The 23,750-nt window shown below is 41.4% G+C and overlaps 1 long non-coding RNA gene across 1 annotated transcript in view; it reads right to left on the bottom strand.

Annotated features, from left to right (window-relative positions):
• Positions 1-23,750, bottom strand: part of LOC130157793 (uncharacterized) — a 170,233-nt gene that overhangs the window by 57,709 nt on the left and 88,774 nt on the right. The window contains exon 7 of the long non-coding RNA XR_008825043.1: positions 7,163-7,325. This is a non-coding gene — a long non-coding RNA (uncharacterized LOC130157793). The remainder of the gene's footprint in view (positions 1-7,162; positions 7,326-23,750) is intronic.

The following is a 23,750-nucleotide window of genomic DNA, read 5'->3' as shown; positions in this document are numbered from 1 at the left end:
GGACGCTTGCTAGCAGCACATAACACCAAGAAGCACATAAACACACTTCTACTTAATTTGTTCAAAAACCACCAGCACTCATTCAGGAAGTGTCATACACCCACCACAGTGCTCAGAGATTAAACCAAGCTGCAATATTTCCATTGGAATAGCATGCTATTCCAATTCAGCAAATCCCATAACCTTTTACAAAAAGGCTGCTTCATTGTTTCCTAGGTCAATGATTCAAAACTTTTCCATAGAGTCATTTCATTACAAAAAAAGTTCTGCTGTGCTCTGAGGCTGGGACTAAATCCCTTGCTTTCTCTCTCAGGCAATAAGCCTACATGATCGAGTAAGCAAAGGGACAATTCTTCCCTAGTTCACATTCAATCAGAAAGTGGACCTACCTGGAGCACACTCATCACGAATCTGTCACATAAATACCTTCCTTGAAGCAGGTTTATAGAACAATAGTAAAAATAACTTTAAGTGTGTCAGAAAACACCCTTCCTTGATAAATAACAGCAATAAATATCAACAATCCATTTTTTTCCCCTACACACACATCCTCAAGTCATGCTGAATTTAGTATTTCACTCCAAAATCATTTAATTGCATTGAGGACTTATGCTGACCTTAAGCAATAACATTATTCATTAAAAAATGATGACAGTTACTCTACAATATTTGGAAACAGCAAACTAGATACTAGACATAAAAAACCTTGACATTTCATCTTTCTCTTCAATCTTTTCTCCATCATGAGAAACATCGCATATGGACAGCAAGGTCCTGCGCAAGCAACAACCCAAACAACCAGAAATTGCCCTGCAGAATTGCTAACTGAAAGCTTCCACATTATTTAGTATTTTCATTATGTGCCAGCTGCTGAGATCACGCAGCTTCTTCTGAAATTTTAGTTTCCATGGTGGCAGTATCTGTTCCCCAGATTTGTACCTGAGAGCTTGGGATGATAAATTAGATCAGCTCATACTACAAAGGAAGAGGGAAAACAGTCTATCCTAAAAATAATTGTTTTCTGAGCATCAGTGGATCACAACATTTCTCCCACTTGTTTGCACACATCACCTAGTTCATCACATGCTCTGTAACAATAAAGGCATTTTTGCGATGCACTATCTTCAACGCCCTATCTTTTCCAGTAAGAAAGTATTTTCACTCACAATTGTATCAGACGTAATATGCCAAAACCCAGGTTTGCATGCTTGCATTCAGCATCACTTGAACAAACTCATACTGGAGTCTCTAGCCACTTCACTAATGAAGAACTAAATAAGAAAGTAACAATTTGTTATGCTTACTTTAAAATAAAAATAGGTACTGTTGTATTATTTACTGCTAAAGTGTATCTTGTACAGAATTTCCGAGCTAGAACAAACAATGCTTCTACTACCACACTGCCCAGTAAAGGAATCCCACAGGTGAAACTTCAGCCTCACTTCTGTGTTAGTACTTGGTGCTTCTACTTGTTAAAACAAGGATGTGATCTTAGCAAAGATTTAGGCAAATAAAAAATAACCATATTGCCCAGTGTGGAGGTGGGACACGGATACACACAAAAAAGATAAAGGTCATTAGTGTGCTGGAAGCCAGGCTATAGACCTGCCAGACTCCACGAGCATCTCAGGGGAGCAAGGCTGTTCGGAGAAGCAGACATTTCTTCAAGAATGAGATCATCAGAAGGGCAAAGACAAGGTTTTCCTGAGAAATGAGACAAACTGCACCGATCTATTCTAGCTGAAGATCTTGCCCCTGGCTTTCACCCAGTTCTAAGGGAGAGATTTACCTGTAGCAGTTTCAAATAGTAGCAAGGATAAAAGAAGGGGTGGGGGTGGGGGAGTTATTAAATCCATCCAGGCAAATTACTTAAAGCATTTTAGAGACAATGTAGTTATAGTATGCTTTCAGAGTACATGATCTATCTCTTGAGCACAACATCCACATATATTGTACCATACAGTTACAAAAAATAGTAAACACACCCATAGAACTGATGATTTCTGGAAACCAAACATATCCCAAAGATATATTTCTCGTTGTCTAAAAGAATGTCCGTTCACAAGGGTACACTATATATAAGGTGTTCAGCTAGAAAACATTAAACAAACAACTTCAGTGTAGAAGATTCTTATAAGCTCCTCTTAATCAGCAGAACCTGTGAAGTTTATGTATCCAGTATTGACATGTGTGGACCTCCAGCCTATTTGCTAATACAGAGTCAAAAATGAGTATTTAATAAATACATTTTTTATGGATGAAGAGTACTGAATTAGTAACAAAATCATCCACATCTTGTCAAAAATATTTGATTACAAGGAAGATGCCTTAAAAAAAAAAAGTGGGATTAAAAAAATGGGAAAAGTATTTGGAAACAGCCTTCACAGGCAGGATCAAGGCAAATGGCAATTATTTCCAATCAACCACTTTGCCTGAGAATTAGAAAAACTAAAGAAAAAAAATCCAGTGGTCCCTTGTTAAGCCTGTTACAATGTCCCTGTAAGTGTATGCTTAAAGCTAGCACAAGGACAGATAAGCACATCTAGAACAGCCAAGGAAGATTAAAAGTCTTTCAAATGCCAAAGTTTGCTTTCACATGCAGGAACAGAGTCATTTGAAGATGTATTCCTTCAATTTTGCACAACTAATAACAATCCCATCCTCAATTACGCATATGCTGCTTAAATTTTCTCTCTTTCACCGTACATGCAAACCCAAGCATGTAAATAAAATATTCTGGGTCTTCTTTCAAGGTAAGAACCCCATGCTGAGCTGTGGGGTTTTGGTGTTTGGGGGTTTTTTTTATGCTCTTGTCTTTATAATTTACTCATTATTTACCATAAGAAAAAGTCATTTCTCTTTATTTAAGTGCATAACTCCAAAGTAATGCAGAATTGGCAGTAGTGAAATAAGGAGCTCTGTACAGAAATTTCCTTTCCTGTAAGAGAACCTCAGAGCAGCCTTCACAAACTCCAAGCAAACTCCTAGACTTCTGCAGACAATTCAAACCACATGTAACTTTTCTTATCAAGCTTGAAGACATTTTATTGCATGTGTTCCAAGAATTTTAACAGGTGGAAAATTGCCAGCATGTAACATAACCTGAGCCGATATCTAATATTCTGAATTCATGGGGGAACTAATTCCAAAGACTATTTAATTCTTGTTCAAGGAAAATTCCCACTGAAGTCAATGAGACAGTGTGGGGTGAAATTAGCAGCTAGAACATAAAATGGTACAATAGCAGTGAGTTCCTGAGATAAAAGAACTTCACTCATGTAGAACTGCTCTTGCAACAAAGGCTGAAATTATCAAAAACCTCACATGGGTTCAGATTTCATTTTAATTAGAAAGGAATCAAGTTTCAAAACAGTTCTTTTAGTATATAAAACTTTAAAGCAATCCTAGGCTTATTTCCACCAGCAGCCACTAAAGGCAGCATATAGGTTTGCACAAAAAAAAAAAAAAAAAAAAAAAAGAGAATTAATGGCTTCAGTTGTTTTAAACAAACTGTACTTTGTTAGGAGAGATCAAAGGAAACAAAATAAGGATCATAGAAGTTGATATAATCTGTCAGCGATGTTACATCTAGCTGAGCATCCTAGAGGCAACATGAGGTGTTTCGCTCTTCTCTGAAGACAGCAGGCTGTTTGGCGACATTTGGGGTCACAGACTCTGGTAAGATTCTGCTGCATTTAATGACCGAGCCATAACTAGTTAGGGCAGTATAACATGAGCATGGCACAAACCCTCGATGTCATCTAACAGAGTATTTCCCTTCAGAAACCTTGCGGTAGATAAAGGGGAATAGCTTGTTCAAGGAATGTTTCATATAAAACCCCAGCACTTAGGCACTTGGCTTATACATGAAGCATGACAATATTTGCTTTTCTGGTAATCCCTCCTTTATTGCAGTATTTAGTTACAGCATGACTCTTAGCCTTACCACATTACAAGCTGTATAAAGAGTATTTCTTGGAACTTGCTGTTCGGGGGGTTACTGGGAGTTGTGTCTGTCTTACGAGCAGTTAACATTACCAAAATTTGACTACCAATTCCTACTTTACTTTCTATAAAGAACACTTTCTTTCATATATCTATCATCTTCTTTTCTCAGTTCTTGTTCTTGAACTTTCCTTTCTTTTCATGAGTTTTCTCTTCCATGCCATTGCATGCTCTTGAGACCACCCGAGTACTGCATTCCACAAGGATATACTGGAAGATGCAATAGAACATTACTGGGAAATTTCCTTTATTTGCTATTCTAGTCTTAATATGTACTCATCTTTCATCTGCTTTGTCCCAAGTGTCTGATGCAGCTACTCCAAGAAAAAAAAAAACCAGAAAACAAACAAACAAAAAACCCAAACAAGAACCAAACACGAAACCACAACACAAAACCCCCATACCCATTTAAAAATATAGTCATTTCTAAAACTACAATTCATTACCCCTTCGTTTACCCTCTTGACATTTCTTAATTTGACTCAATATTGTGGTGTTGTCTCTTCAGTAGTGTGGATTCATACTGAAATTACTCAGTCTCCTCTTGGCTTTCAATAAGTCAAGTCATCATGCATTATCATCTGCTTTTTTCAATTTTATGCATATTCTGGGAAAAAAATACCAAGATTAAAGCTCCACTGACACACAGCTTAGCTGATACGTGATACTGACCTTGGATGAGCTATTCATGTTTTCCTCGATTCTGAGGTTTTAGACATATATCTGATCCATAACAGTACTTTGTCCCTCTTTGATCCTCTAATTGGCATCAGTAACAATTTGCTGCTGAGCACGGTGTGAGGTACGTGCACAGACATCTGCAGGGTTCACACAGTGCAACAGGTGACACAACCTAGAGCATGCAGTGGTCACAGCACTCTCTTCTGTACTCTGCCAGAGGAAACAGAGATTTGAAATCTCCCAGCCTGACCTCAGTGTTAGCAGTGATCTTCTTCATCCACAAAGCAGCGCATTGAAGCCCAGGTATTAGCAGAGCCATAGAAATCCACACAAAACCCAGTAAGCTCTGCGGAGAGTTCTTCACGTAGCTGCACACTGCTTCTCCGCTTCTATACTGCAGAGCTCCGCTAGCTTGAGCATCCCTGTGCCTCAGTCTGTGGCCCCATGCAACATCACTTCCCAAAGCCAAAGCAGCAACACCTGACTTGCCTGAGGAAGGAGCAGCACTCTTCCTCCTCCACATTCTCCCACTCATCAAGTTTCCCCTGGAAGCACGTAAAAGCCTCACCTGTTCATTACAACAGACTCTTTGGGATACTAAATATCAGCACTACTCAAAACAACCCTGTTTTCTGACATCAAAGCAACAGAAATTTCTGTAGAAGAATGCCTTTCTCATGAAAGAAGGAAATAAGGATCATTCTTTTAATAACACATTTCAGTAGCCTAGGGCCAGATCATCACACCTCCTGCACAGACTCATGCCTTCAGAAGCCAGCACAGCTGCACTGGTTGGCCCTCTGGGGAACATCCTATCCTGGTTTCTGCTGGTTTCCTCACAGATCGGTCTTGTCACAACCTTATTCCCCAGTCACATTTTGTCACCTCATCTGCGTTCTTCTTCATGAAAAAGAAACTTTAGTTATTCTGCTCAGCCTCAAACAAGTTACAGTAAAAGCCTGGAGCAGAACGTTTTGCTCCATTTCTCTATTCATCAGTGTAAATAATTACTACTGAACCTGCAACGAAATAGCATATCTCTATTCTATTACTAGAAGGGTAAAATATCAGCCTCACTTCTCAGCTAACTCAAACACTTTCTGGAATATCAGCTCCTCTCTACTTAAGTGTTTTAATGGCATTAATATCAGCTATGCTACTGCAAAATCCATTACATTGAGCAAAAGACAATGATTAAAACCAGGAAAGGCTAAGCTAAATATTTTTGTACAGACAGAGTATAGCAAAGTTAAATTCCTAGGAGCTGAGAGCATGTGGTATACACAAACTGTAGCGGTTGATCAACCCTAAAAAGATAATTGGCATAGGGAACAAAAGGGTTTTTCAGTTCAGATGTATGATAGCATAAAAGAGTTAATGTTGGAACTTCTGAAAAACTATTATGAATCTGAGAAATGTCACAACTTCTTTACAATCTGTGAAAAAGTCCCTTCCTTTTGCTTCTGAGGCAACATTACGCTTCAGCAGGCATCAAAAACTTGAAAGTAATGGAATCGGATCAACATCACGGTTCTTTCAGGAAGCTTTGCTTTTTGCCTATAAGAAATTAATCTTTTCTATGAAACACTACTTTATTTAAAGCATCCTTCTCACTGAGACTCAGCACATCATGTTTAGTTATACAAGAAGTGTATCTGTCCCAGTCAAAATACCTCATTTTGAAAGGGTGGGGAGAGGAAGACCATTTCCACCTCACCTATTGTTTAATCCTCCAAAGCTTAGAAGAGAGCTTGGCATCTGCATACACATCTTCAGCAAAAGGGTGTTTTGTTTCTTAGCCAAGCTATCAAAAAGCCACCAAGTAATTTCACTGCTGTTCTGCTTAGGTACTATACTTTGTGCTGAGGGTCACACCAAACAGATAGACTCCAAATACACACTAGTTTTAACAGGGCCCTCATTATAGGCCACACATTTTCAATGGACCTGCAACACCTAAACATATCTGAAATGTGGGATGCATCCTCTAGCAACAGCAGAATCAAGGCTGCAGCAAGCTATGATTTTTCAAAAGTTGCAGCTGGCAGAAGGGACAGCTTTATGGCCTGTGAAACATTTCCACCACAGAACAGTGTGCAAGATACTGAAGTAACAAATTCTGGCATAAAAATCTCTACCATTAACCAGGCCTTGCAATGACTCCACCAGGTGGTTACACTGCAGCATCTACCATAAATGAACTCAAAAGATTTTTAATTCCCAGAGTGGAAATACCCTGCACATTCATTACATACTGTTTGTGATTATTTAGCTTTGCTATAACACATCTCAAGGAAGCATCAATCAGGATACCTGTAAACTTCCAAAAAGTTGCAAACTGACCACAATTTTTATAAAGAAATAACTCCAAATACTAGGCGAAAAACAAATCCAAACCTCACCACTAACCACCAACATATTTCTTAAGTTCTTATGAACTGTTACAGATTAGGAGTACCAAGAAAAGCAAGCTCACCTGTCTCTGGAACAGTATCTTCTGAAACAGAAAGGGATAAGATTGAAGGAAAGACAGATCGGGCGTGAGCTGGCACGAAGGGAATGCATGTTGGGCAGGTTCAGAAACGCTCTCACTTTCCAAGACCCTTCTCTTCCATTTGTTTCCTGCTACTTCAGATGACCTGCAAAGAAAAAAAGTTTATGCAAAAGTTTTCTCTTTATGGAGTTTCAGCACGTGCTTCTTCCAGACCAGCTGATTTGTTTGACTGTTTTTTCCAAGGTGATCTTTAAAAAGCTAGATTGACAGACCAATCTATCAAACCAATGCTGACTTTTCTTTCACACTTTTTCCTGCAATCAAGAAAGTCCAGAACCCCCAGGCTTTTCCAAGCCCAAAGGTCAGTTTTGTCTCAAGTATTTGCAGAGCTCTTCACAGTAACAATGTTAAAGCTGCAGGATGAAAGGATCAACACTCCTTGCAACTGTTACAGCCTTACGAGGATAATAGGGTTGACTCAAAAACCTCTCCAGGGACTCAGAGGTTAGAGCCTCCCCCTCAGCTAGCCAAGAACCGATTGTATCTTTCTGCAAACTTTGTCCATCCATCATACTTTCCACCCAAGCAGTGAGAGAGCTCTGAAGGGTGAAGCGGGCTGTTTATTCAATAGCTGCTTTGTGGGTGCTTTTCCACCTTTCCATTCTGTGAGCAGAATCCAGGAGGAGTGTGGCACATTCTGTAAATAAACTCACGTATTAAAGGTGCACTTGCCTCTGGGAAAAAAAAAAAAAAAAAAAAAAAAAAAAAGTGCCTGATGTTAACTTTCATAATTGCTGTAAGATTACCCAGTGCTGGCTTATCTTGCCAGTACTAGCAATTCCCAGCCAAATTACCCCAGGAAAGATGCAACTGTCAGGAATGCTCTAACCCAGATAGGAGAGTCTGAATTGCACATAAAAATCCTCTTGTATCTTGCTACCTACTTTGAGACACGACAGACAGTTGATCATAAAATTGACTGTTGCATGAGATAAAATAATTCAGAGTGCATGGACTCAGGCATGCAACTCCTTAGTTAATGTAAGACACTTGTGAATAGGAAGTATACATGTAAGGAAACCTCCTACCTGCTTTGCAGCCTATCGATCTTTCAGTACTACCATTTGTTCTGGTCCTGGACAGCCCAAGCCAGGGAGATTTGATGTTATACTCAGAGTGAGATGAAGACGCAAACAAGGTGAAATCAGAAATGTTTGTTGAAACAGCGTTCACAAGAAAATAGCAATAGGAAAGGGAAGGAAGGATAGGAAAAAAGGAAACCTAGCAAGCAGTCAGGATAGAATTGCAAGAGATAGTCACCACCATGGATCCAGCAGCAGCCCGTTGATCCGTAGTTGCCTTGTCCATTGGTGAGGGGGGTCTCCAGATCACGGCCTTACTGTTCAATGGGACAGTCTTTTATAGGGCATTCGAGGAGCCCGTTTCCCAGACAAGAGCACGTACCACACGTCACCACATGCTCCCTATCTCGGCACACGCGACAGCTGCATGGTCCTTCATCACGGACTGCACATGCCTCAGCAGGCTGAGGTGGTCAGTCGTGTCTGGGTATGTCCCCCCAAAAAAAGTGGCCATTTCTTGACCCTGGCTGATGTCTGGGTTCAGATGGCTGTTTGCTCTTTGTCTGGTCCACAGCTGCCGAGCCTGGTTACAGCACTGGGCAGCCTTGCACTGAGCCTGGCGGGGATGCAAACAAGCTCCGAGGCAGCCAGCTCACAGTATGGGCTCCCACACCATCCTTTCATATTCACTTTTTTCCTAAGTTATGCATTCCTGGATAATTTCAAAAATTAGTGAACCTCTTAACTGAGAGCTGTATTTGTCATTTTAACAGGTCAGATCACGCTATCAGGTATCTTGGCATAACTGACCTACTAAAACACTTAAGTTTTTGCAATATTTTTTTTCAGATTCTATGCAGTCAGTGCTTCTTTTGGTTTCCTTACTATTTGCAGTCAAAGGAAAAAAACTGTGCCAAAATGTTAATCAGAAAATAAAGATATATTTAAATATTCCTTTTCGAAAATAAAATTCTTTAAAATGGAATGAATAATTACAGAGGAAGATGGAGATAGAGTTGAGTCCACGTACAATGGTTATGTGGTACAGTAGCTTTGAGGTGTTACCATAACAGCAAACAAGTTATTAGGGCAGCCTATGAATTGCTTTATGTAGCTGGGCACATATACCTACCTCAAATTTACACTGAAAAGGTCTATTAATAAATCATCTTCTCACCATCTGAATTTATGTAAATGCTTTTACTCCATAATTTCAGACTTTTTCAAGCACAGATTGTCACAGTTGAATTGTCAAATTATTAATGTAACAGTTCCCGCTATTTATATGAAATTAGATATAGCTGTGATTATTTGATCAAAATCAGCAAATAATTTGTGGCAGAACTAGGCAGAGAACACTTGCCAAACTAGATCCCAGTACCCTGGCTTCATACCAGAAGAGATTACCCTTCCCTCTGTTTTGCAATACCTACATTTATGAAGGGAACAGCTACAAAAAGTGAAAGAGTTCTCTATAGCCCATCACAGACACATGTACAGAGCAATAACAAGATGTTCCATTTATTCCTTTTATGTCTCCCAGTGAGATATTTTGGTTTTAAATATCAGACACAGATCCACGGTGTATGGGAGACTGAAATAGGAAAGCTATAAACGAAGCAGAAAGCTTGTGTCAGATATTAAATTTCACTCGTTACACTGAAACACATGTGGATTTCCCACACTTCCAGATTTGAACAAAAAGGAACCTGGAAATTTTGCATGTTTCTGAACATCTTATAAGAGGGCAGAAATATCAAGAATACCAAAGCTGAAAGATAACGCGTCTCCATAGTTAACTGTTCTGTATATGCCAAGTTATGTAGCTATGGCTGAAAAGACAGCAAGTGCTTAAAATCCCCTTGGAAATTATGCTAGCCTTGAAATAATTCCTTTCATCATCAGTTTCCCTATAGACTTCAATCAAATTGTTCCATCGATGAAGTACTGTACATGAAACATTGCTCTGTCATTTTGCAACTAAGCCTGAACAAATATTTATGTAGTAGCTTACATTTTTAGCTGGTAAAAGAACTCCACAAATAAACCACATAGAAAGCTACTCAGCATTTAAACACAAAATTTATGCTTTACGTAAGAAACTGTCTTCACTTTTAAATGACTACAGCTGTCGTAAGATTTGCTTCTTATGTGGAAAGTTTCTGTATATGCACATATAAATTACCCTACACTCACTCATTGCCCAGTTAGGGCATTGGGAACGCTGGAGAAGAGACAGCACTAGGTTCAGACAAACTGGAAAATAACATCATCGACACTGGCTTTGGATGGTATCCTTGGGCTTGTCACCTGGCACGGGTGACTTTTTGTACAGACACAGTATTAGTGACAGATAGGGAGCGCACCATGTCAGATGCTGCAGAACCAAACCATCCAGCTCCTTGCTTCTCCACCCTTTCCTCCCCAGGGAAAACCCTACCCCTGCATGCAGATGAGCACAATCTCACAAGACCTCTCTCTCTGAAGTGGCACAGTCCAGCTTCATGCTACAGGAGGGAGAGATCCTACAGAGCTCTCCTCATTCCATCTCCCAAGCATAAAGAGTGCTTTGGGAAAGGCAGAATGGGATCAGGGTATTCCCATTTGCATTCCTCTATTAGCTTTAACACCCACCCACACACACACTAAGAAGTCACCAAGGATGCTTGGAATATTAAACTGCAGTAAAAGCAAGGTAATAATTCTGCCAAATGGGAAATAGCCTAATTGCATCTGACACTCGCATTTCCTAATGTCACCATGACCAAAATTCTATTTCAAATATCCCTAGGACTGGAAGACAGTTATTAAAAAGCCATGAGGCTTCAGCATCCCTTACTATACCATGACTATCTTGCATCACAGATGCACGCTTTCTCCTTACTCTGCTATAAAAGGAAAATAGGAAAAAAAAAAAAAACAAACCCAAACAAGAAACCAACTTTTTTTCAAATAGAAAAAAAAATATCTTTTTTAGATAAACAGAACTCAAGTTGAAATACATCGCTTTTTAGTTTACCTACATAAGCTTATACAAGCACAGCATTATATCTGACATCGCCACCCGTGAATTCAGTTTTTAGCTTCTGAGTATGTTTCAGCAGGCTGGTGATTAGCAAAATTATAATGACTCTACTTATAGGTCATGGATCAGATATTATTTATTTCCTTCACAAGCCACGATGAGCTCCTGAAAGGGATTATTTTGACCAAATTCAGAAGATTGAGAAATTGGTTTGAGCTTGAGAGATGCTAAAAGTTAACATTTAGTTTTGTTGAAATCTCTTGGCTTCACTAATGAAAATTCACACTGAAAGAATGGATACCACGCTGGGGCAAGCTTGAATAAAGAGAAACCTGAAACAAAAAGCAATTTACTGTGCCCAATTTCCTTTATCCCTGTTGTGTTTGCTAATTGTGGAAAGTTCTATGAACAACAACTTTTCTCTCCTAGACCAGGTTTTGCCTTATTCTTTACTCTGTAATGAAATCAGGATACAAGGTTTAAGATTCTTATTCCCAAAACCACCTCTAATCTCATGAGTTTTGATCATGATGACTTCACAACAGAACTCAGAAGAAGAGCATAGGAAATAGTTTTTTCTCTACATAGAAATCTTGTCATTTTGATAATTAGTACAAGCAGCAGTTATTTAAAAACTGTGGTAGGGACAGAAGCCTGTATTTAAATACAATACATAGTGCACTGGGGGCTTGTTTATCTGGATTCTTATTATCCAAACTTTCTAGTATGCAAAATTGGGTCATCTCCCCTGACATGCATCATCTGCACTAAGAAGTCCCCTGATTGTGAAACCTCATTTAGCTGAATAAATTCCATATCCCTACTCTACTTAGGTAGACAGGTAGTCCTACTCCACACTCAGGGTACTGTTCTCATAGCACCCACTTTGCAATTATTACAGACCAATATTCTCCAGCTCAAGAAAGCTGGTCTGCTAGGGGCTGATGGGTTCTATCTGTCAGAGATGGGGAAGAGCATCTCTGGTCATAGGCTTGCCAGGCTGGCGAAGAGGGGTCTAAACTAAAGCTGCCAGGGGAGGGGAACCTCAATACATCCTTCTTCTACCAGTTTGACACCAGTGCCAGCAAGAGATGCCCAGAGCATCCATCAGAGCTGGATGACAAGTCAGCAGGAGAGCACCTGAAGAGCAGCACAAAGGAATTCCAGGCATTCCAGCCAGTAAGTCAGCTTCATCAGGGACCGAACTCAAATACAAATGTACGTAGCATGGGGAATAAACAAGAGGAATTAAAGATGTTTGTATGCCTGCAGGGCTACGATCTTATCAGCATCAGTGAGCAATGGTGGGATGGCTCCTGTGACTGAAGTGTTGGAATGAAAGGATACAGGCTCTTTAGGAAGGACAGGCAGGGGACACAAGAAGGGTGTGTCACCCTCTATGTCAGTGACCTGCTGCAGTGTGTGGAGTTCTGCTTGGGGATGGAAGAGGAGCCAACCAAAAGCTTATGGGTCAGGATTAAAGGCAGGGCAGGGACAGATGACATTATAGTGGGGGTCTGCTACAGGTCACCATACTAGGAAGACTGAGCAGATAAGACCCTCTATAGACAGATAGGACCTGCCTCACATTCACAAGCCTGGTTCTCATGGTGGACTTCAACCACCCCAATATCTGTTGGAGGGACAACACAGCAGGGCATAAGCAGTCCAGGAAGTTACTGGAATGCATTGATGATAACTTCCTTCTCCAAGTGATAGAGGAGCGGTGCTACACTAGACCTTGTTCTCACCAATAAGGAGGGGCTGGTGTGGAATGTGAAGTTCAAGGGCAGCCTTTGCTGCAGTGATCATGAAATGGTGGAGTTCAAGACCCTTAGGGCAGTAAGGAGGGCACACAGCAGGCTCACTACGCTGGACTTCCCTGAAGAGGCCAAAGTCAGCTCTCCTGAACTGCTTCACACAGTACCATGGGATAAAGCCCTGGAGGGAAGAAGCACCAAAGAAAGATGGTTAATATTCAAGGATCACCTCCTCCAAGGTCAGGAGTGATGCATCCCAACAAAGGCTAAGTCAGGCAAAAATGCCAGGAGGCCTGCGTGGATGAACAAGGAGCTCCTGAACAAGATCAAACAAAAAGGAAGCCTACAGGGGGCATAAGCAAGGACACATAGCCTGAGAGGAACACAGAGAAACTGTCTGAGCAGGCAGGGATCAGGTTAGGAAAGCTAAAGCCCGGATAGAATTAAATCTGACCAGGAACATCAAGGGCAACAAGAAAAGTTTCCAAAGGTACATCAACAATAAAGGGAAAACCAGGGAAAATGTGGGCCCTCTACAGAAGGAAACAAGAGGCCTCATTACCTGGGACATGGAGAAGGCCAAGGTACTCAACGACTTTTTTGCTTCAGTCTTTGCTGGCAAGGGCTTGAGCCACACCACCCAAGTCGCAGAAGACAAAGGCATGGGCTGGGAGAATAAAGAACCTCCCACTGTAGAAGAAGATCATGTTTGAGACCGTCTAAGGAACCTGAAGGTGCACAAGCCCATGGGATCCAAGGAGATGCATCCACAGATCCTAAGGGAACTGGCAGATGAAGTGGCAAAGTCACTATCCATCATATTTGAGAAGTCATGGCAGCCTGGGTGAAATACCAACAGACAGGAAAAGGGGAAACATAACCTCAAATTTTAAAAAGGGAAATAAGGAAGACCTGGGGAACTACAGGCCAGTCAGTCTCACCTCAGTGCCTGGCAAGATCATGGAGCAGATCCTCCTGGAAACTGTGCTAAGGAACATGGAAAATAAGGAGGTGATTGGTGACAGCCAATATGGCTTCACTAAGGGCACATCACGCCTGACAAATCTGGCAGCCTTCTACAAGGGGGTTACAGTGCTGGTGGATGATGGAAAACCAACTGACATCACCTACCCAGACTTGTGCAAAGCATGTGACACTGTCACACAACATCCTTGTCTCTAAACTGGAGAGAGATGGATCTGACAGAGGGATCACTAGGTGGATAAGGAATTGGCTGGATGGTGGCACTCAGAATTGTGGTCAAGAGCTCAATGTCCAAGTGGAGGCCAGTGATAAGCAGCATTCCTCAGATCCCTACTGGGACCAGTGCTGTTTGACATCTTTGTCTGAGACATGGACATGCACCCCCAGCAAGTTTGCCAACACCACCAAACTGTGCGGTGCAATCAACTCACTGGAGGGAAGGGATACCATCCAGGGGGACCTTAATAGGCTTGAGAGGTGGGCCTGTGCAAACCTCATGAAGTTCAGCAAGGCCAGCTATGTGGCTCAGGGCAATCCCAAGCACAAAGACAGGCTGGACAGAGAATGGATTGAGGGCAGCCCTGAGAATGACTTGGGGGTGTTGGTAGGTGAAAAGCTCAGCATGAGCCAGAAACATGCCTTTGCTACCCAGAAAGCTAACTGTACTGTGGACTGCATCACAAGAAGCATGGCCAGCAGATCAAGGGAGAGGATTCTCCCTTTCTACTCTGGTCTTATGAGAGCTCCACCTGGAGTGCTGCATTCAGCTCTGGGGTCCCCAACATCAGATGGATGTGGACCTGTTGGAGTGAATCCAGAGGAGGCCACAAAGATGAGAGGGCTGAGGCACTTCTCCTATGGAGACAGGCTGAGAGAGTTGGAGTTGCTCAGCCTGGAGAAGGCTCCAGGGAGACCTTATTGCAACCTTCCCATACCTAAAGGGGCCGACAAGAAAGCTGGAGAGTGACTTTTTACAAGGGCATGTAGTGATTGAACAAGGGGGAATGGCTTTAAACTGAAAGAGGACAGATTTAGATTGGGAATAAATTCTTTACTGTGAAGGTGGTAAAGAACTGGCACAGGCTGCCCAGAGCAGCTGTGGGTGCCCCATCCCTGCCAGTGCTCAAGCCCAGACTGGACAGGGCTTGGAGCAACCTGGTCTGGTGGAAGGTGTCCCTGCCCATGGCAGGGGGCTTGGAACATGATGATCTTTAAGGTCCCTTCCAACCCAAACCATTCTATGATTCTACAAATTTTCCTGCATAACGCATCCCCATAACTGCATAAGTCTTCTTGCTTCCATGTGAGGCAGACCCACACGCTCAGACAGCTAAGACTAAATGCTTTTGAACAGCCCTTCAAAACTGCTTTGGAATGAATCACTGGTGAAAGACTAGCAGTCCTACCACACCTGTGTGCATTGCACTGATACAGCTCTGCAATGTCACCTCATTTGCATCCTATACAATATCTAATACTGAGGAAAGAGAAAAATATCTTTTATTATGGAGTTAAGACCAAGCCCCAAATGGCCTGTACTTGAGCTAACAGCTACAGTATGCCCAAATGTAAAATTCTGTTACTGTAAAAGCAGTTAATAGCTCCTGAAGATTTAATGGCACAAAGTTTATTACAGAATAATATTTAAAATGTGATGGAAAATAATTTCTATATGACATTTGAGATAAAAGCATTAAGCCACAACAGACACAAAAGTAATGCCTATGCTAATAGACATTAAAGAGCCTATCACCGAGACAGAATTTTAAGATTATTTTTGATTTTCCGCTCACAAATACTATACCATTTTATTGGTATGTAAGGTAATAAAATAGTAATTTCCAATTATTATCGGTTCATCATAGTGAACATATAATATGATTTACTTTTTAATTAAGGAGCAGTTTCCAAGACTGAAACAGTTCATTTTTAATCAAGAAGAAAGTCATCATCTTTTTCCTAAAGCTCTGAACCTTTGAAGAGCTTAACAAGCTACAAGGGTGACATTTCAACCACTGAACCTTGACTAAAAAAACCTTTAAAATATTAAGGGTTTTTTTTTATTTAGTGGTGCAGCTAACATGATACACTTTGTCAGTGTTGGTTTTGGGCATATTATGAATTGAGTTTTATAACCAGCCGGAAAGGCAGTGCAGTCAGAGCAAAGCATGAGAAAGAAGTCAGAGAAGGGGCGGGGTGGGGAGGCAAATAAATAAAATCATAGCTCTTGGTCAAGACTAGTGGCATAAAATTCCCTCTCCTGCTTGCGAGATATCTCTGCCTGCTTCTACAGGTTAATAGAGGCTTTGCAGATAGCTGGTAAATTGTAAACAAGCAATTTTGCAATTCAGAAAGTGGCTTAATGTGGGGTAGTCAGTGCTTTAATCTTGTGGAGATAGCCTGGCATGGAGGGAAAGCCAGGCTCTGCTCCCGAAGTCTCCCACAGCTGCCCGCCCAGGAGCACAGTCTGCCTTTCCCTCTGCCAGTTACAGATACTAGGGGAAAAAATAACAGATTAAACCAGAAGAAAACATTGAGTAAAGGCACATACCAGCAGTCACTAAAAGCTTTATGCTGCAAATATGGAAAAGGTCACTCAGCTACCGATGTCCTGAGGCACCAGAACAGGAGAAGGAGGGGTTAAAATTATGCTTTCCAGGTAGATGACTACAAAGCTAAGATTACATGATGAGTTAGGAAGCTATTTGTGGGCTTGTAGTTGGAAATGAGGGAGGTGTAACATTAAGCAAGAGATACATGTGGAGTCATCTTGTCTTGACATTACTTTTATGGACTCTGTCAGCCCTTAAGAGTTTGCAACTGGGGCCTTTTTAAAAATATACATTTCTACAATGATATTCCTTCTAAAACTACTGTCATGCAAAGTCTATACTCACTTTCAGATGGTCGAATTGAAATCAGTCGCACTACCTAAGGGAAATACCCTCCTCCATCCCTCAGCTGCCAAAGGGAGGCCAAGTGCTGAGGCAGAAGGTGAAACCCACCACGAAGGCAATGAGAGGAGCTTCCAGATAACAACAGCCGACTGCTTTTACTTGAACACAAGTCACTCCCTACTGAGCCTCAGGAGTATGGCAGAAGCCCTTCTCTAATAATTGTGTGGAAATCTAAGTGACAGGCAGGGGAAACCCAGGCCTCAGGCCTGCCAGCAAGGGGGAAGCACAGCCAGGCCCAGCACAGCACCATGGCAGCAGCTCCCCAGCATCGGGGTGAGCCTGATCTCACATTCAGGTTCATTTCACTTCCAGATTTTCCACAACTAGATACATTCCTTTCCATAATTAATTGAAAAATGACTCAGTGAGACTAACAAGCAGAAAACTACATTTTATTCCTCGCTGTCTTGATGTACAAGGGAAAACTCAGCAGCTGTCAAATCAGCCTAGTGGCATTAGGACGAGCTGTCCCAAAGGCAGAGGTTTTAAGCAACCGGGGCCAAAATAACTGCTCTTGTTTTGTTTGTTGGAGTTTGGGTTGTTTTTTTTAATAGATATCAGTAACCGCAATTGTCTGCTTCACTATGACAGATGGATTCTGTATATTTATACATATTTGTTTACAATGTATCCATATTCCTATATAAATTTGTTTATGTAAGATATACTTACATATTATATGGCCAAAAAGGGAATTGTGGTAGCTGTACAGAAGTTAATACCTCTCTCCCCCTCTTCCTTCCTCATTCTGACCGTTTCTATTGAGCATTTCAAGGTGTACGGATAGAAAGAAATGATCAATCTACTATTAAGTGGAAGCAATCAAATATTTAGAGCAAGATAAATAAAGTCCAGTCCTTTACTGAATCAGAAGCAATGACAGTTCTGTTTCCTTATATGATCTGCAATCCAGACAAGCCTGTCCACACACTCCTCATGAGGTACCTTTAGCTGAAACCTCCCTCTTCCCCCTCAACACCACGCTTTCTCCGGCTCATGACTTTCAAGACATCCTTTAAAATTTTCATCCCCACAGATACCCCTCTCTACAAGAGGAGGGGCATACAATGCTGGTCAACAATAGGTACAAGATGATTCAATCCAGAACAAAGTTGTGGAAACCTCATTATCCAGCTATTAGTGCAGCGAGACACTCACCCCGCTGCAGCAGAGTGCCTCCCTGCACTTTCCACGTCACACTGCACGCTTAAAGAGCGCTCCTTGGGCAGACGAAGGCTAAGCCAGCACACAGGCCTGCCAGGAGTGTTTGTCCAGGGAACAGAGTCCAGTTTATAGCCCGTGCTAACTCCCCACGGTGACTGTGATTATAAAAATCAAGACCTTATTACAAATTACTTAATTGCGAGTTTCATCTAAATTATTATTGCACAAAAGCATATAGTGATGAGGACAACATCCTGGATTAAGTCCTTCAGATAACTGGGTGGGATTTTTATAGGCTGCAGTTTTACTTCAGCAAACAGAAATCAGAATTTGATCTGAGACACATTGTTTGAAATACATTCCTGACACTTACTGCCATGGCATGCATTATATAAATAATTATCTTTCTAGTTCAGGTGCACTACTGAACAACTGTTTTCCATTTATCAATTTATATTTTGCAGAGATAAATCATATAGTATGCAAGTAGAGCCAGTCTAAAGGAGGGGAAGAAGTTCAGAAATTTTAACTCTGACTGTTGTACAAACCTCACATTGACTGGAAATAAGGATGGATAGCCCACAGGCAAAAGATCTGATAGTGTTTTTCATTAATTATGCACTGATTTCTTAAAATTATTCAGAGCAGGCTGGACAAGCCTTGATGGATTTCAAAGACAAACCCATGTCTATGTACTAAATAGCCTACATTTATTAAAATCCAGCTCTCAGCTATGAATAGCGCACACTGCCACTCCAATAATTTTCCATAAATTGAGGGACTTACAAGTGTAAATTAATTGAGGCAATGAAACAGCAGCTAGAGTATAGAAATTAGATATTCCCTTTCATAGTTTCTTCTCTTGAACTTTCAGATTTTACAGTGGTGGGCAATTCCCCAAAATAAGCCAACAAGGGAATATAAACTCAAACAGCATTTATTAAATCCAACTGCAGAATTGGGAAATGGTTGCATATAGACTTTGCTTTCCATCACATGCCATTTTGAAGCAACCAAATAAACATGTTTGAGTGTTATGATTAGGCACTTTGCTTGTGACAATAGGAAAAAAGCAAGCATAACCCGGCTTGTTATCTCTCTCTGTTGCTGAATCACAGATGGTTTTGGGATACATGTGTTTGTTTCCTAAGACAACTTGATTTTTGGTTAAAAAAAAACCCCAAGCAACTAAAAAAATAAAAAACCACCACACAACAAAATGCCAAAACTACACACAAAACCAACCATATGAAAAGAATAAATCCAGCAAAGCCCATAGGCTGTTTAATTTCCTGAACAATTTTTGATGCTTTGAGGATACTCACATCATTTTGTGGATGGTTTCTTACTCAGTTGGTTCAGGGGGGCTCCAAACTGTGCAAGTAGTTACTGAAGGGCTTTTGTGATGTGACAGTAGAGTGCTACTGAATAGCAGAGGCATTAAAACCAGGAGTTGTCAGTGCCAGATGCCAAATTATGTTCTTTGGGAATTGTATCTACATTGCTAGAAATAAATGCCACTTAATACATTGTTAGAAGATTGCCACCTATGAAAACAGCATGTGTTTAGAGGCACTATTGGGCTCCCAAACTTTGTACAGGGACCAAAATGGGTGGGGAGTCTCTTCTGTATTTGGAAAAGCTGCAGTGAGTGGAATTAAACATCCCCTGTTCGCCTCCCCCCACTACCAGCAATCCAGCCACGAGAAACCCTCTGCTTAGAGCCATCCCATCTCATTTCTCTTTTACATCCTGCCCATAGGTGCACAGACTCCAATCTCAGAATCTGTGAAGTGCAACAAGAAATTAATAATACACAAATGCTTCAGCTGACCTTACCTTGTACCCTGCACTGCAGAGCCAGCCCCATTTTCTTCACACAGGACTATGTGGGCACGTGATAGCAACTGCTTTAGCAGCATGGCTGCACCCGCAGGGCTCCTGGGTCTCTGCGGAGCCACACTCCTCTAGCTCCCAAAGCATGAAAGAACTTTTTCCTTATGTTTCTCTTCCTCTTTTGCAGAGCTAGGTAGGTAACACTACTTATCATTCAGAAAGCACACCACCAAGATAACTGCACTAGCCTAGATACAGAATTAAGAGAATCAATAATAATAACAGAAAACAATAATGATGAAGTCACTAAGATTAGCGTTTGCATTTCAAACATGATGAAACCACTTGGCTTCAAATTAATTTTTAAAAGTAAGCATCAGCAGATTAGAGGGGGGTTTCCACAGCAGTTTCTACTGCTAACCCTTTCAGCTGCCTTTACACAGTCTTTAAACTTCATACATTACTACTTAAAACTACTTTGATTTTTGCTGAAAAAAACATCATAGTTTTTTGGAGGTGGTAACTTCACTCTTGAGCCCGGCTTGTATCCTATTAGCTGTTACAGCCTTTTAATTTCTTCTGCATTTTACAGAAGCTCTTTAGACTAGAATAACAACATTGAAAATACAAGCAATTAGAGAACTCATGGGGAGTTTTGTGCCTGCAGGGAGCAGTAAGAAAAGGGCAGCTCCAAGAGAGAAGGCAAGCTAAGGGCAGCCACAACACAGGTTGGCCAACAGCCTCACCATCAGGGCTCAGCCCCATGGCACCAGCGCCATGCAAGCAGGAACAGCAATAGCAATGCATCCCATGGACAGTTCAGGCAAAAGCAAGGCAATTATTTGGCAAATTGAAAAAACAAGCCAAGAGCAGTAACAGAAACAAGTACATCTACAATGTAGTATCATAGAATCATTCAGGTTTAAAAAGATCTTTAAGAGCAAGTCTACCACTAAACCACATCCCTAAACACCACCACATCTACACATCTTTAAATACCTCCAGGAACGGCAACTCAGCTGCTTCCCAGGGCAGCCTGTTCTAATACTTGACAGCCCCTACAATTAGTAGCTCTAAACCCAGAGCAACACCCATGGCACAGCTTAAATAGGGCTCCCGCAGTAATGAGCAGAGGGTGTGGTGTATGCATGGGGCGGGTGCTAGGCTGGATGGACCCCAGGTGAGGCTGGTCAGCATAATTAAGGGTTATTGGTGCCTTTGGGGACCTGAAACAGTATTTTCCTTGAACAAGCTTTAATGAGTAAGACCTCTTAGTGACCACACTGTAGCAAGTGAATATTGCATTGGAAGATGTATCAACTTATTGCTTGCTTGATCTATATAGCTATATGATGTAAATCAATGTAAATCTGTCTCATTTTACAGTGAATTCTGCAAATGCTCACACAAAACCCATAGGAAACTCAGTGGGAAACACCAGTCTACAATTAAGAAACTCTGTTTCAAATTGCATGCTCTGATGTCGCTGTCTTTTGGCCTGCTTTCATGACATTTTCATTCTGAAAATGGACTGAGAGGTCTTCTGTTCTGCCAGGATATTCTGCCATCACAAATCACATCCAAACCCAAATCTGGAAGAAGAAATAGCACAGAAAGGGGATGGTTCCAAGAGAGCGCTTCTAAATGTGGGGAACACTGAAAGTACAGAGAGTACCTTATCAGCATGTCTAGTTTGTCTCTAAAGAGTGCACCCTCCATTTCAGACATGCTCACTTGCCAGTGGTTTTGCAGGCTATTGCTGCTTGGAGCCACGTTTGAAAAGATCAAGGAAAAAAAAATGGGAAGAGCAATGGGAAAAACTTGGGAATGACACTGCAGCCTCATTCAAAATGCAGCTAACAACGATTTCACAAGTCAGAATCACTCCACACTGGCTCAAGTGATCTGATGGGTGGCCAGAGAAATCGTGTGTGGTCTACAATGAAAGGAGCTGAACACAGACTAGGAAGGAGATTATCCAAGTGATCAGTGAAGTGAGATCAGGATAGCTGCACACAAGATCTAAGGACACTCGTTCATTCTTCAGTTTCTCAATCATAGCTTTTTATGTTTCCTCATTGATCCATACCTGTAACACCTCTTCTTTACTTCTATACACCGCCCTTCCTCCCCTCACCCCAGGCCATATCTAATGTGGGGCACTTACCTAGAGTTTGAGCTGTGAGGGGAAAGGAGCGTCTTTCCTCAACAGCTGAGCCCCTGAGCTACAGGTGCTGGGCCTAATGAATTCACTGCTATGTGCTACCTCATTTCCAAGAATAAATGTAATAAAAGCTTCTTTAATTATGAATAAAGGCATGTATTTTTATAAATGCACACTGTCATAAAATCTAAAATAACTTTGAAACTTAAACCAAATCACATCAAAACAGCAAGACAGCGAGCATGGCAATCACCCTGAAAAGAAAAAATGCCTGTGTGCATTCAGAGGGAGATATGCCTGCACACGTATCAGTGGAGACAGCGTAGCCACCTGAAGCAGCTGTATGGAACTGCAGAAGGAACGAGCTCTTTCCCCCCACCTCTTTCTGTTATGCTTCATGTAATGCTATTGAATCAACAGTCAGACAGGAAGATTCATCCACAGAAACATAAGCAGCTTTTAAGTACCTCCACAATAAACAATACGAAGCAGAAACAAAGGCACAAAAGTGAATGTCCTTAACAGACAGCGCTTCCTATTTATATTCTTGTACTATTGACAAATTTTAGGAGTATCATTTTCCATGGGATTTTTTCCACTGTTGTTTTCATCTGCTAGGAACACCCACTGAGGGCAGCCAGTTAGCTAGTGTTTTTGGCAAAGGAAAACTACTCTACAAAACTTGAAGTCTACATTTCTCAAAGTTCTGTTCAGCTGCTGTAAAATTTGATGGGTGAAAACACTATTTCCACATCCACACTCTTCCTGATGATTTCAGACATCTTTTCTGACCTTCTTGTGCAGTGAAACACCAGTCTCCTTCCAGCTCTAAATCAAGTAACAGCCAAGGAAGAAACAAATAAGAACTCTAACCTGTGGTGCTGTTACTGCCTCCATCACTTCTCTTTTTCATCAGTTAAAACATTTTCCTTTCTAACACTGGATAGCAGCTGTGATGTACGCTTTAATGAGATAGAGCCTCAGATCTGTTTTCCAGAGACTGACAGATGTCATTTGCTATTCCCCAATTCATTAAAAAGGGCAAGAGCCGGAATATATGAGCTCCTCCCAGCTCCTGCACAATGGTTGACCTGCTTTTATTGGAAAGCAAGGCTTACGCAGTGATGAAATCTGTCAGTCCCCTTCTTTCGAGCAGGTTCACCTAAATTCAACAGAAAGGCTGTGCTCAAGTGCTCAGAGCTAAATGGTCCAGGCAAGTTGCCCCCATATGGCCTTTATGACTGAGAGCTTGGGCTTTTCTCCCACGTGGGTCTTTACTTGTCTGCCTCACTGCAGACTCACTGCAGCCAGAGCAAGAATCACGTGGGCAATGCAGATTATCAGAAAAATGCAGGACTGAGTAAAGGCTCTGATTCCAGCTTATCCCAGCTGCACAGGTAAAGTCAGTAATACACTGCCAGATGTTTGATGGCTGAGGCTGGATAGAGGAGAGACACCGTGTAGTTCTCACCAAGGGACAGGCTACAAAATAAGTTATTACCAGGTACCATAGGATCTGCACAGCAGAGAAATGACACAAAAATCCTAACAGGAAAAACTCATGCTTTAATAGATTCTGTCCTGTCAAAACACTGGAT

This window comes from Falco biarmicus, chromosome 12 (assembly GCF_023638135.1).
Source record: "Falco biarmicus isolate bFalBia1 chromosome 12, bFalBia1.pri, whole genome shotgun sequence".
In the NCBI taxonomy this organism is placed as follows: Eukaryota; Metazoa; Chordata; class Aves; order Falconiformes; family Falconidae; genus Falco; species Falco biarmicus.
The sequence above is the reverse complement of the archived record's forward strand: the minus strand, read 5'-3'. Positions and strand labels throughout refer to the sequence as shown.